The 14,331-nt window shown below is 38.8% G+C and overlaps 1 protein-coding gene across 3 annotated transcripts in view; it reads left to right on the top strand.

The window, feature by feature from the left end:
* fam168a (family with sequence similarity 168 member A) overlaps nt 1-14,331 on the top strand; it is a 65,759-nt gene that overhangs the window by 26,410 nt on the left and 25,018 nt on the right. The gene's annotated exons all lie outside the window — the stretch shown is intronic.

A 14,331-nucleotide genomic window follows, 5' to 3' on the forward strand; every position in this document is an offset into this window, starting at 1 on the left:
AAGCATGTTACAAACTTGGAACTTGGAAAATGGGCATCCGATGACCCCTTTAAAGACAACATGACATTTCATTCACAACCCTTTTTACTTTTATATTGATGATGTGATGGATTTTAGGCACATCTTTTTGTTATTTGTTTGGTTTAAGTGATTGGATTGTGAAAAATGGCCATTTTTTTTATATTTATATTCCTGTGATGCAAATCTGAAAATTCAGCATAATTACAGCATAATTACTCCAGTATTATTATCCAGTGATGACACAAGGATGACACATGGTCCTTCAAATGATTCTAATATACCGATTTGCTGCTCAAGAAACATTTCTTATTATTATCAATGTTGAAAACAGTTGTGCTGTTTAATATTTCTGTGAAAATCGTGATACATTTTTTCAGGAATTTTTGATGAATAGAAAATTCAAAATATTAGCATTTATTTGTACATAAAAATCTTTTGTAACATTAAAAATGTCTTTACTATCACTTTTGGTCAACTTAATCCATCTTTGCTGAATAAAAGTATTAATTTCTTTAAAAAAAAAAAACATTCTTCTGAATGCCCCAAGACATGCTGTCAATTTTCTAAACTTTTGAGAACCCAGCCAGTATAATCACAATGAAAGAATCCAAACTACAATATTTAACATATACATACATACATGCATACATACATACATACATGCATACATACATATATATATGGATTGAATGGATTGAAAATGCTTGCTCTGCACTAGTGTGCAATCACCTAGTCAACCAAATTTTAATTATTCAGTTAGTTGCAGAAGAATAAAACTTCCACAGGAAGTGGCGAAGTCACGCAGTCCGCGACAGACAGATCTTTAACACTTCTGGTCCATTTGGTAACTATAGTATGTCGGCCAGGAATTCCATATGTTCACCTATCATTCACCGATCTCAAATATGGCTTATCATTTGAAACACGCAAGTAGTAGCATAACGTTTGCAACTTAACGTGGTCCCTCGCTCTAATGTTGACCTAGATAAATGTGCACTATTATTTGGTGCAAATCCAAGAACTCAAAGAATTTAAAATGCTCCATCATTTTTGTTCATACAGATAGGAATAATTCATCATTCTAAACTAGTCTACTTTTATATGTGTACGCTCACAACAACAACAAAACTTGTGCTTCTGTAAAATAAAGAAAACAAACAGGATGCACTTTTTACTGTCTTGGTATCCGTGTGAACTTCTGGAGCACGTCACAAAAATTAAACAAAACTCATGCTCATACGAGTGCATACTTGCCTCACATATTCTATATGTCTGAAGATTGAAATGTCTACTTTTAAAATGAACCGATTTAAATTCGATACGTGCATTTCTCATGATTTCTGTGCGTGCCCGTCCACTATGCTGTGGAGATTCACAACTTCACCTTTGCAGCCGACACTGACTCAGAAAACACTAGTTTACCAATAAATTATTAAAATGTTTGGTAAGTCTCCGTGCTGTTTTTTATGGCATAGTCAAATAACGGTCAAACAATCCCAGTGTGCTGTGGCAAGTGTCATTTGTGTGCTTGACCACCACTATTTATATATTTAAAGGCAGCATATTATGGTTTAATGTGCTATTTATCTATGTAGAACGATGTTAGCAATGTTACATATAATATTCTTCTCAGCCTTCTCACAAGTCATGAGAGACCATGGGCCCTATCTTGCACCCAGCGCAATTGACTTTGTACACCGACGCATGTATCATTCCTATTTTGCACCCGCGCAAAGCGCGCTTTTCCCTCCACAGAAGCACGTCGCTAAACTAGGGAATGAACTTGCGCTCCCTGGGCGGCTCAGCACAAAAAAGGAGGCGTGTTCCAGCGCAAACAATCCCTGGTGCTATTTTGCTGTTCCATAAAACAATTGCGCCACTGACCAGAAAAAACCTAGTTTAAAGTCGGTTGCGCGTTGTTCATTATGCTATTTTAAGGGCGCATGCTTGGCCATAATCAATGTAGCGTGTGCACAACGCGCATATTGATTCTCTCATCTACACAGAAGCAGCAGTTTTCATTTTTGCAAATCATACATTATTACGATAGATAGATAGATAGATAGATAGATAGATAGATAGTTTATTATAAAAGCATACATCTAGCTTACACATTAACCCAAATTATCATACGCCTGTTTAACCGAAGTTAATTTGGGTGTGTTTCTCCATCCCCAATGTCACTTCTCTGTGTTTTACGGCCCTGACGAGAACGTTGGTCTCCTCGGCTGTGAACCGCTCCTGGCGCGCGTCTGGCAAATTTGCCGTTATAATAGGAATCCGCCATAGAACAAGCGCGTCTGCTCTTAAAGGGAATGTGAGATGACGCTCTGATTGGTTTATTTCACGTTACGCCCAAACCACACCTATGAATAATGAAGCTACTTCAGACCAACCCCTTTTAGATTTGCGCCGGGCGCAAGAGTCATTTATCCCGCCGGGAAAATAGCAACAGCGCCCAAGACCCGCCCACAAAGTTACTTGCGCTTTGCGCTTGACACTTGCGTTTCAGATCGTTAAAATAGGGCCCCATGTGTTACAATGACTTTACAGTAGTAAAGGGATCTTGATAAGCACAACAAGTGCACCTGCATGTGCGGTGAACATGGTAAAATCACTGTAATGCGTGACCTCTCATGACTTGTTGCTTTTATAAAAGACTATTCGATTTTTTTTCTGCAGTTTGCCAAATTATTTTTACGTCTCTAATGCATTTTACATGCTGATAAAATCTTTCGAATAATTTAAATGCTGCATCAAGCTCCTTTGAGCTTTCATACTTGTGTTTATGAGGGTGTCATCTTTCATACTTGTGTTTGTGAGGGTGTCATCCTCTCGCTCTGATGGGCACATTCCCCTCTGACATATCCACTCTCCCACACACACACACATGCTCGTGACACACACAACACCACGATACATATGAACACCTGCTAACAGCTCCATGCTCACACGGCCTTCTCCCATTTCCGTCGTGTGTGGCCGTGGTGTGAGGGGAAGTTCTGACGCATAATCCTCCCCTATTCATGTCTTTCCCCCCCGACTGACTGATAATGGCATCGAGTGTTCATGTGAGATCAGACGCACACACATGCACAATGAAGGGAGGGTAACACACTCATACACTCACATACTCACACCCAGTTTGCCGTAAGGATTAGATAAACCTCAATCTCGTCCCAGACAATCAGTAGTTCAGTTTTACAATGGAAATGTCCCCCTACTGCTGTTTTTCTCATTTTTCTCATTTTTAAACTTGTTTCTTGTTCTAGTTGAAGCCTTGGTGAATATCCATCACTTTAGACTTTAAGGATGCAAAAAATTCAAACCCTGCAAGGAACTTGAGCTAAAGGATATGATGTCACAGTCAAGGGCTTCTGTTATCAATATATAATAAATTGCATGATACATAATAAATGATAACAAATGTCAATTTTCTTATTTACCATCTACTATCCTGCTTCACTTCTTAAAGTTTGTTTTCTTTTAAACGTGTTTTGTTGCAAAATTAGGGCTAATGGTAGCACATTTGGTGGCACTAATGGTTTCACCAAATGTGAACTTTAGTGCACAGTGAAAGACAAAGGTTTTCAAATATACTTTTGTAAAATACAGTCTGCTGTTTTTGGATGGCTACAAGTAAACACAACACAACGTGTAGTATGACCACCACTTTATCTTTGAATGTTATTAGATATTTAAAGGACGTAGAATATGGAAATGGCTTGAACAAGAAAATATTCATATTTAATTATTGATAAAATTATATCAATCATGCTACTGTTCAAAACTTTTTTTGTTTGTTATTTTTTTTGCTTTTTATTCAAAGAATCTTGAAAAAAATGATCACAGTTTTCACAAAAATATTTAGCAGCACAACATTTAAACACTGATAAGAAATGTTTCTTGAGCAGCAAATCACCTCGGTTCCCTGAAGAGGGAACGAGACGCTGCATCAATTGACGCTGTGGGAACACTCTGCGTGATTGCGTCATGAAGCATGAGTGAAATCAGTCCAATGGTGTGACGACGTCAGAGGCGGGTGACGTCATCAACCAGGGAACTATAAACCCTGCCCATACTGTGTAACGCTAGCTTCTAATAGGATGAAGCAAGTCGCTAACAGGCATTCAGAAAGTATGGCAGGGTGACGCAGCATCTCGTTCCCTCTTCAGGGAACCGAGGTTGCAGTCGGAACAGAGGTGTTCCATTTCAAGGAAAGTCGCGCTGCGTCGATTGACGCTGTGGGAACGTCTATATCCACGCCGCCACAATGACCAGTGTCTTTCTAGTGTGAATCAAGAAAGCACTAGGACGAGAGCACCTGAGCCCCAGGTGTGGAGCCCAAGTCTAGGAGGATTAAACCTCATGAATGTGTGTGGTGAGGACCAGCCTGTCACATCACAAACATCTTGAAGTGAAATTCCTGACACTAGAGCCTTAGAGGTAGCCATGCTAGAGAGAAACGTGCTTGCATAGTGATCGAATCCCATACCACGCCTAGAAAAGTGGTTCTCTGTTGCACACATCTCAGGAGGGATTTTGGTCCATTCCTCTTTACAGATCCTCTCTAAATCCTTTGCAACTCTAAGTTTCAGCTCCCTCCACAGATTTTCTATAAGATTAAGGTCTGGAGACTGGCTAGGCCAATCCAAAACCGTAGTATGCTTCTTATTGAGCCACTCCTTTGTTGCCTAAGAGGTATGTTTTGGGTCATTGTCATGCTGGAAGTCCCATCCACAACCCATCTTCAGTGTTCTGGCTGAAGGAAGGAGGTTCTCATTTAAGATTTTACGGTACATGGCCCATCCATCAGCCCCTCAATACGGTGAAGTCGTCCTGTACCCTTAGAAGAGTAACAGCCCCAGAGCATAATGTTTCCACCTCCATGCTTGACTGTAGGGATGGTGTTCTTGGGGTCATAGTCAGCATTTCTCTTCCTCCAAACACGACGAGTTAAGTTGATACCAAATAACTCTATTTGGGTCTCATCTGACCACAGCACTTCCTCCCAAGCCTTCTCTAAATCATTAGATGTTCATTGGCAAACTTCAGACGGGCCATGAGCCTTCTTGAGCAGGGGGACCTTGCGGGTGCTGCAGGATTTCAATCCATTGCGGCATAGTGTGTTACCAATTGTTTGCTTGGTGACTGTGGTCCCAACTGCCTTGAGTTCATTAACAAGCTCCTCCCGTGTAGTTCTGGGCTGATCCTTCACCTTTCTCATAATCATCCGTACCCCATGAGGCGAGATCTTGCATGGAGCTCCAGACCCAGGGTGATTTAATGGTTATTTTGTATATCTTCCATTTCCGAATAATGGCACCAACAGTTGTCTCCTTCTCACCAAGCTTCTTGCTGATGGTCTTGTAGCCCATTCCAGCCTTGTGCAGGTCTACAATCTGGTCCCTGACATTTGACAGCTCTTTGGTCTTGCCCATAGTGGTGGAGAGGATGGAATGGAAGATACAGATTCTGTGGACAGGTTTCTTTTATACACATGAGCTGACATTAGGAGTACTTTCTTAAAGTGGCAGGACTAATCTGTGTTCCACATGGGCACATAGCCAATCTGTGGGAGGCAGAATTCTTGCTGGTTGGTAGGGGATCAAATACTTATTTCACACGATCAAATGCTAATCAATTTACAATCTTTGTATAATATGTTTTTTCTGGATTTTTTTTTTTTTTTTTTTTTTTGATATTCTGTCTCTATCCGTTAAAATAAACCTACCATAAAAATTATAGACCCTTCATTTCTTTGTCAGTGGGTGAACTTACAAAATCAGCAGGGGATCAAATAATTATTTCCCCAGTGTCTTTCTAGTGTGAATCAAGAAAGCACTCCCCACTATATATATATACAGTGAGGAAAATAAGTACTGCTATTTTGGAAATCATGGAGGGGTCTGAAATTGTCATCGTAGGTGCATGTCCACTGTGAGAGACAATCTAAAAAAAATATCCAGAAATCACAATATATGATTTTTTAACTATTTATTTGTATGATACAGCTGCAAATAAGTATTTGAACACCTGTCTATCAGCTAGAATTCTGACCCTCAAAGACCTGTTAGTCTGCCTTTAAAATGTCCACCTCCACTCCATTTATTATCCTAAATTAGATGCACCTGTTTGAGGTTGTTAGCTGCATAAAGACACCTGTCCACCCCATACAATCAGTAAGAATCCAACTACTAACATGGCCAAGACCAAAGAGCTGTCCAAAGACACTAGAGACAAAATTGTACACCTCCACAAGGCTGGAAAGGGCTACGGGGAAATTGCCAAGCAGCTTGGTGAAAAAAGGTCCACTGTTGGAGCAATCATTAGAAAATGGAAGAAGCTAAACATGACTGTCAATCTCCCTCGGACTGGGGCTCCATGCAAGATCTCACCTCGTGGGGTCTCAATGATCCTTAGAAAGGTGAGAAATCAGCCCAGAACTACACGGGAGGAGCTGGTCAATGACCTGAAAAGAGCTGGGACCACCGTTTCCAAGGTTACTGTTGGTAATACACTAAGATGTCATGGTTTGAAATCATGCATGGCACGGAAGGTTCCCCTGCTTAAACCAGCACATGTCAAGGCCCGTCTTAAGTTTGCCAATGACCATTTGGATGATCCAGAGGAGTCATGGGAGAAAGTCATGTGGTCAGATGAGACTTTTTGGTCATAATTCCACTAACAGTGTTTGGAGGAAGAAGAATGATGAGTACCATCCCAAGAACACCATCCCTACTGTGAAGCATGGGGGTGGTAGCATCATGCTTTGGGGGTGTTTTTCTGCACATGGGACAGGGCGACTGCACTGTATTAAGGAGAGGATGACCGGGGCCATGTATTGCGAGATTTTGGGGAACAACCTCATTCCCTCAGTTAGAGCATTGAAGATGGGTCGAGGCTGGGTCTTCCAACATGACAATGACCCGAAGCACACAGCCAGGATAACCAAGGAGTGGCTCTGTAAGAAGCATATCAAGGTTCTGGCGTGGCCTAGCCAGTCTCCAGACCTAAACCCAATAGAGAATCTTTGGAGGGAGCTCAAACTCCGTGTTTCTCAGCGACAGCCCAGAAACCTGACTGATCTAGAGAAGATCTGTGTGGAGGAGTGGGCCAAAATCCCTCCTGCAGTGTGTGCAAACCTGGTGAAAAACTACAGGAAACGTTTGACCTCTGTAATTGCAAACAAAGGCTACTGTACCAAATATTAACATTGATTTTCTCAGGTGTTCAAATACTTATTTGCAGCTGCATCATACAAATAAATAGTTACAAAATCATGCATTGTGATTTCTGGATTTTTTTTTTTAGATTATGTCTCACAGTGGACATGCACCTACGATGACAATTTCAGACCCCTCTATGATTTCTAAGTGGCAGAACTTGCAAAATAGCAGGGTGTTCAAATACTTATTTTCCTCACTATTTATATATATATATATATATATATATATATATATATATATATATATATATATATATATATATATATATATATATATATATATATATATATATATATATATATATATATATATATATATTAGTGGTGGGCCATTATCTTTAGTGGTGGGTACTCTTATCGCGCGCTAAAAAAAATATCGCCGTTAATCTATTCTCAAAGTTGGGTTGGGAGCTATGATGACGCAATCTACCCGCGGCCGCGAGGTAAACCCGGCTGCAACGCATATTCGTCGTCATTCGTCGTCAAACACGGCTGAAAGTGAAAGCTAGTGAAAAAGATCGGTGCAACATCCATTATTTGGACTTGGTTCGGATTTAATCTGTCCGACGAGCAGCAGGAAACTATAGACAGAGTGTGTGGGGTAACAGTTCGGTAAGTTAACACACGAAATCCGTTCTACCACCTCAAATTCAAAACGAAACATGATATCACTGAATACCAGCGCGCGCGTATTATTCCCATTCCAATATATCTTAGTGGTGTAGCACATAATCTCTGTCTGCGCCCGATTTTAAGAATCGTTGTTGTGTTTCTTTTTAACTGAAAAGACATCAGTTAAACAATATTCTAATTTTAAATTTGGGGTTTCATAAGCTCCAAGCCATAATAAACATTAGACCTACTGTAAGTCTCTGCAGCTAGTGTACTTAAATTTTATTTATCTGCAAAATTATGTTGTATACTTACAGTTTTGCACAATATATGTTCTCAAAACTACATACACCCTTTAAAAAAAAAAAAACATTTAGCAGTTGTTTAGCAGGGTCTGTGTAACCTGTTCTGAAAGGGTTTTATTATAATATATATCGTTGTCGCAAGAGGCTGCAATGTGTATCACAATATAGATTTTAGGCCATATCGCCCATCCCTAATTGATAGCCTATAGTAGTTGATAATAACATAGGCCTACCTAATGTTGCCTACGGACGGTAACAGTACAGTAGTAACCTTTTACAGTGAGTAGAACAGCTTTCTCAAGCAGTTTGTGATGCATTTTGGAAACAGGAGATGAGCCCCTGGTCTAATGCGCCACCTGGCTTGAGAAACCCGTTCTCAAAGACTTACTTTTATAGTCATTATTTGGGTAGCACACATATTCTGAATGCCTTCGGCAGAATTCAAATGGGCCATTTTAATCTAGATTAATCTAGATTAATTTCAAAATTAATCTAGATTAAAAAAATTAATCTATGCCCACCTCTAATATATATATTAGAAGAGTTATATATATATAAAAAAATATTTTATATATATATATATATATATATATATATATATATATATATATGAAGAGTTCAGATGCAAAAGCCTCTAAGTGCCATCTGAAATTTTTTATAGAATGATCATTTGTATCATGCTCGTATATTTAAGTTCAGTAATTTCACCTAAAGGTACAATATGCAATAATTTTTTGCCGCTAGAGGGCGCTACATTTCAAACAACAACAACGGCGTAGCTTGATGACGATGTGAAGGAGCGTGGAATGATGGGAACTGTCGTTTTAAACTCCACCGTGGATGTAAATCAGTCAGACGGGAATCGAAAAATCATGTTCATGGATGAGGCTAAGTTCTATTTTTATAATGACATGCTTTTTGTGGCGAGGGGGGCGTGGTTCAGCGCGGTCTGTAATGGGAGAGAGAAGAGACGAGCGGGACACAAGTAGGTCAAGTGCAAATGACGAACACCTGTGTCTTATTGCTGTGATCCGCGTGGAGAGACCGCTTATAAGCCGCGCTGGAACGAGAGAGAGACTGAAGAGAAAATTGGACGCAGAGAAAGAAAACCGGTGGATCCGAGCTCTCATTTTTGAACTCTTTTGTGCCGTCGCGGTTGCCATGGTGAATGCGCGTTGTGCACGACTTTTGTTTGTTTTGCTTTATTTTAATAAAGTACGAGTCCCAGTCACGCTGACCCCTGTCTTCTTCCTTCCTGACTCTTGAACCTCATCACACTTTTATTTTATTAAAATGAATTAACCGCAAGAAAAGTAAGGTTTAATACTAAATTGGTTATCATAGATGTTACTGTATGTCGAATTCATTGTTGTGATAACGCGGCGCAGTTTTACGTGTTCTAAACAATTGTTGTAAAAGTACATTCGAACATACCCACATCATTTGCCAAAATACTGATTAATCTTTATGTATAACACATGCTATATTTATTTACATGGCCATAAACACCAGACGTGATAAACAATGTCAATAAACTAAACACAAACCTAAAGCAATAATACTTCCCTTACATAAACATAACTATTACCGAATGCTACATTTGGAAAATATAAAATTAAGCATGCTTTGACGACAGAACCAGCTGGATCGGTAAAGAATAATTGTGTTCCATGACGACTGCAAGAAACAAGCTAACGTTTGTTGCTTGATAGACGCTACAACTACAACTTCCGCATTTGTCCAGGACTCCACGCAGTACGAGCGGAAACCGAGGGTAACGCGGATATGACGCAATTGACTGGCGACTCCCAGCTCCCCTCTGCTCTAACGCCCCGTTTCCTTGGTTAAAATCGCAATTTTCTCACGATTTAAAAATATTTGGAAACATTTGGGATATTGTAAGTAATCAACTTAACAAAATATATAACACTGGCCTTGAGATTATGGGATATTTTAATGCAAAATTCTTACATATTGTACCTTTAAATGGCAATTAATAGGTAATTTTCATTGCCATTTAAGTGAAATTACTGTTTTTTTTTTGGTTGATATTCTGTCTCTATCCGTTAAAATAAACCTACCATAAAAATTCTAGACCCTTCATTTCTTTGTCAGTGGGTGAACTTACAAAATCAGCAGGGGATCAAATAATTATTTCCCCAGTGTCTTTCTAGTGTGAATCAAGAAAGCACTCCCCACTCTCATAATATATATATACAGGCCCGCCCACAGAAATGACTGGGCCCCTGAAAAGGTCCAGTGAATGCCCCCCCCCCCCCCCCCAATCTGCTATCGGCTACTCATATCATGCATGTGCTCTCTCTCTCTCCTACATTAACACATACATTTAACTGAGAGAGACTCAGGCGCAACTACCCAGTGTCAGAAGAGTATGCAGCAACAATTGTGCCCCCCCCCCCCCCCCCCCCAAAAAAACAGCAAATAAATAAATACGTGTGCCATGTAATGAGTGATTAGGAACGAGTGAGAGTTAATAGATGAAATAAGTTAAAAAAAAATGTAATTTATTAATACAATTGAAGTATACTCCACAGTGATGAATCAAAAAATGTATATATTATATAGAACCTGCATTGCCATAGCATTACCTGTGTTTCTTACAGGATTTTTGGTAAAGCTGTGGTGAGTGGACCTCTGTACCTCTAGGGGGGTTGGGGGGCATGCCCCCCATAAGAAAATTTTGTGCTTTTTAATGTTAAATTCATCAATCTGGTGCACTTTGAGAGTTCAAAATTAAAAACTCCAACCCATATTCAGTGTGCAAATTAAAAATTAAAACCTCTTTCAGTTACAGTGTCTGTCTACATTACACTACTACATAATAATAGTTATAATATTAATCCCATGATATAATAGCCATATATAGCCTAGTAAAACAAATGCACTGAAAAATAAATTTAATTTCTATACTTGAAAGAGTATATTTCTATACTTCACAATAAAGATGTGATTGGGCCAGCCCAGTGACCATCAAGAAAAGAACCAATGTCCCGCTGATCTACGTGTTTCATGGGCCGGAGTTTCAGGAAAAAAACTAACGCTGACTTTTTTGACCAATGCATTACACCGGCACTAACCCAGCGCCGCCGATTAAGCAAAACAAAACAAAACAAATGTACGAGTTTTATGGGCCGTTAAGACAAAAAAGAAAAAAAGTATGAGATGCATCGGCCCATAAAGTCGGCCCACTGGGAATCTCCCGGTAGTCCCGATGGCCAGTAGCCTACATGCCTGGACGTCACACTTTAAATTATAGGCTACCTGTTGCCTTTCATCATGCACTTATTTAGCTGCTGTCGCATCAATTGACATGCCATCTCCCTTTCCCTCTTTCTTTTTCTATTTTTAACCCCCGCCTTTTTGCTTTATCCATCTTTTTCGACGGCAACTCACTACTCGTACCTGCTGCTCGCTCAACGCTCACGGCGCCCGCGCGCGCTCGCGATATTAAGTACAACAAAAAATAGCTCAGACCATTTTCAGGAAAGGGGTGTTTCATTATGACACAGGCTACATTTTACTCAAGCAACATTAAATAAAATGCATTTTTTTTCTCACTTTCAACAATTAATGGTGCCATTTTGGTTCAAAATAAAATATGGTAACCTTTGCTTATATTTAGGATGAACATAATTATAGCTGGACTGCATGGGCCCCCCCCTAGCGGCTGGGCCCCAGAAAACGTTCCCCTTTATCCCCCCTTATCGACGGCCCTGTATATATATATGAAGAGATGCAAAAGCCTCTAAGTGCCATCTGAAATTTTCTTCTAGAATGATCATTTTTATCAAGCTCGTATATTTAAGTTCAGTAATTTCACTTAAATGACAATGAATAGGTAATTTTCATTGCCATTTAAGTGAAATTACTGAATTTAAATATACGAGCTTGATAAAAATGATCATTCTAGAAGAAAATTTCAGATGGCACTTAGAGGCTTTTGCATCTGAACTATGCATTTGGTTAAAGATCCCATGGCATGAAAATTTCACTTTATTAGTTCCTTCATCCGAGCCTCTGAAAAACCAGTGAGTTATGTGAATTTCTGATGTGTAATTGTTCAAGTTCAGACAGATAATCTTTCTCTCAAAATCATTCAATACTGTTTATGCATCAGTAAATCAAGCCAGTGACTAAAATATCAACTTCACATCGTTTCTCTTAGTAGGATGAAAATAATCTTATTTAAACTGTGATTAAAATGTATACAGAAAGCGATCAAAGAACAATCCCTTTCCAATCGCCCAAGCTGTCAATCACACAGCGCGAGTTTATCTGGACACTTGCCAAAACTCGTTATGATATCAATGACGCTGTTACACTGCACAACGAAGCTCTTACTGTATTTACATCAAGCTTGCATTGGTGAAAGCATTAGTGAGAGTACAGAAACTGCGTTGCAATGAAAAGATCTTTATTCACGCGATCAACAGACTGTCATCTGCTCAATGCTCATCACTGCAACCTTTTATGTGATGGGAATAGATCTAAATGCTTAAAAAAACTTCTCACGATTCATTAATCTCGATAGCTGTAATAGTAAAAATGTATAATAGCTGTAATAATAAAAGTTTTCGAGAGAGTTCCACATGTAATGCTAGCTATTTCATATGCAAGCATGTTGGCCAATCTCAGCAGTGAGTGTTTACACTGAAGTCTCACAGCAGGCACGCCCCTTCAAACAGAGCGTTCAAATCAGAGGCTAAAATCAGGCTAGGAAAAATGCCTTTTATTAATAATAATAATAAAATAATCCATGCCATGGGACCTTTAAGTTAACGCGGTAGTAAAGAGATTCAGTTTACCAATGATCATTCAGTGCACGTAGATCAAACAGTAATGCACAACATTAATAACTACAATTAGGACTGTCATATGCATAACATAAAGAGAACACTATTGTAATAAATCATTGTGAATTCTTTGGGTTTAGTTGCCATGTTTCAGCACGTTGTTACGGGAAGAGCGCATGTGCATCCACAACAAGAGTTACACATTCTGACTAGCACATAACTTAGTTCAAGTTCACTTGTGCATTTCCATCATTTTATGCAGATATAAGTTGAAATATGATTCTGTTGTATAAATATCTGATTAATCTCATATAGGATGCGTTTGGTTGTTAACCCGCTAACAAAACGATTCATTTTTCCATTGTTCATTCAGCTCTTCATCTTCAGTACACGCAACTCAAAAAGCAATGCTGTTATTTTTAAAAAAGTGATATTAATTTAAGATGTTTCTTTTTCAAAAACATTGATGCATTATTAATAATAACTACCACTTTTTATTTTCGTATTATTTTCATCAATGATATGGTTTAATTAAAATAATTTCCTTTTTGTCCGTGCAGAGGCCATTTCATTTTATTTATCCATGGCCCATGCATTTTGATTCTTTATACGCAAGTAATGTTGTCCAATGACTTGTTTGCATTATTTAGGCATTATTTTATTTATTTGTAAGACAATAAATGAAAAAACTTTAATAAAGAAAGTTGGCCGTAGGAGTGTAAAATTAATTTTAAAACTTACACTGGTTCAAATTATATACTGTATAGTTTTGATTAGTGCTTGGGACATGGCATTTAATGGTAAGACTTTTTTTTTCAGGCTCTCAAAAATTTTAAACAAATTTTGATTTATTGGCCAATATATTGTTTATTGGCATTCAAATATAAAGAATAATCTATTAACTCTAATACCATTACAAAAGTAACCGAAACATGTAAAAAGCCACAGCCAAACATATGCGAAGATTGACATTACAGCATCTCCTGAAACGTGGTCTTAAAATAGCCAAGTCTTCTCACACTGCGCTTATCCCCGGTCATTCTTAATCCCACTTTTAAAGGAACGTAAAGGAACGTTTCACACTTGTAATTTAGAAGCAGGGTTAGCACCGCTTTTTACCCAGGGTTAAGAAACCCTCCTCCTTATATCCACGTGCTTTCATATGTACTACTGCAGCATTTCCCAACCGGGGTGCCGCGGCATCCTTCTGCTGTGCCTTCTTGCTGCTGTCAACGGTAACGCGTGCGATTTAATGTTTTTCAGTTTAACGCGTAAAAAATATTTAACGCAATTAAAGCAGCATCCGTTTTTTTCTGTCATACTTTGGCTAGCGTTACATTTATATAATCAC

This window comes from Squalius cephalus (genome assembly GCF_949319135.1).
Source record: "Squalius cephalus genome assembly, chromosome: 6".
Lineage (NCBI taxonomy): Eukaryota > Metazoa > Chordata > Actinopteri > Cypriniformes > Leuciscidae > Squalius > Squalius cephalus.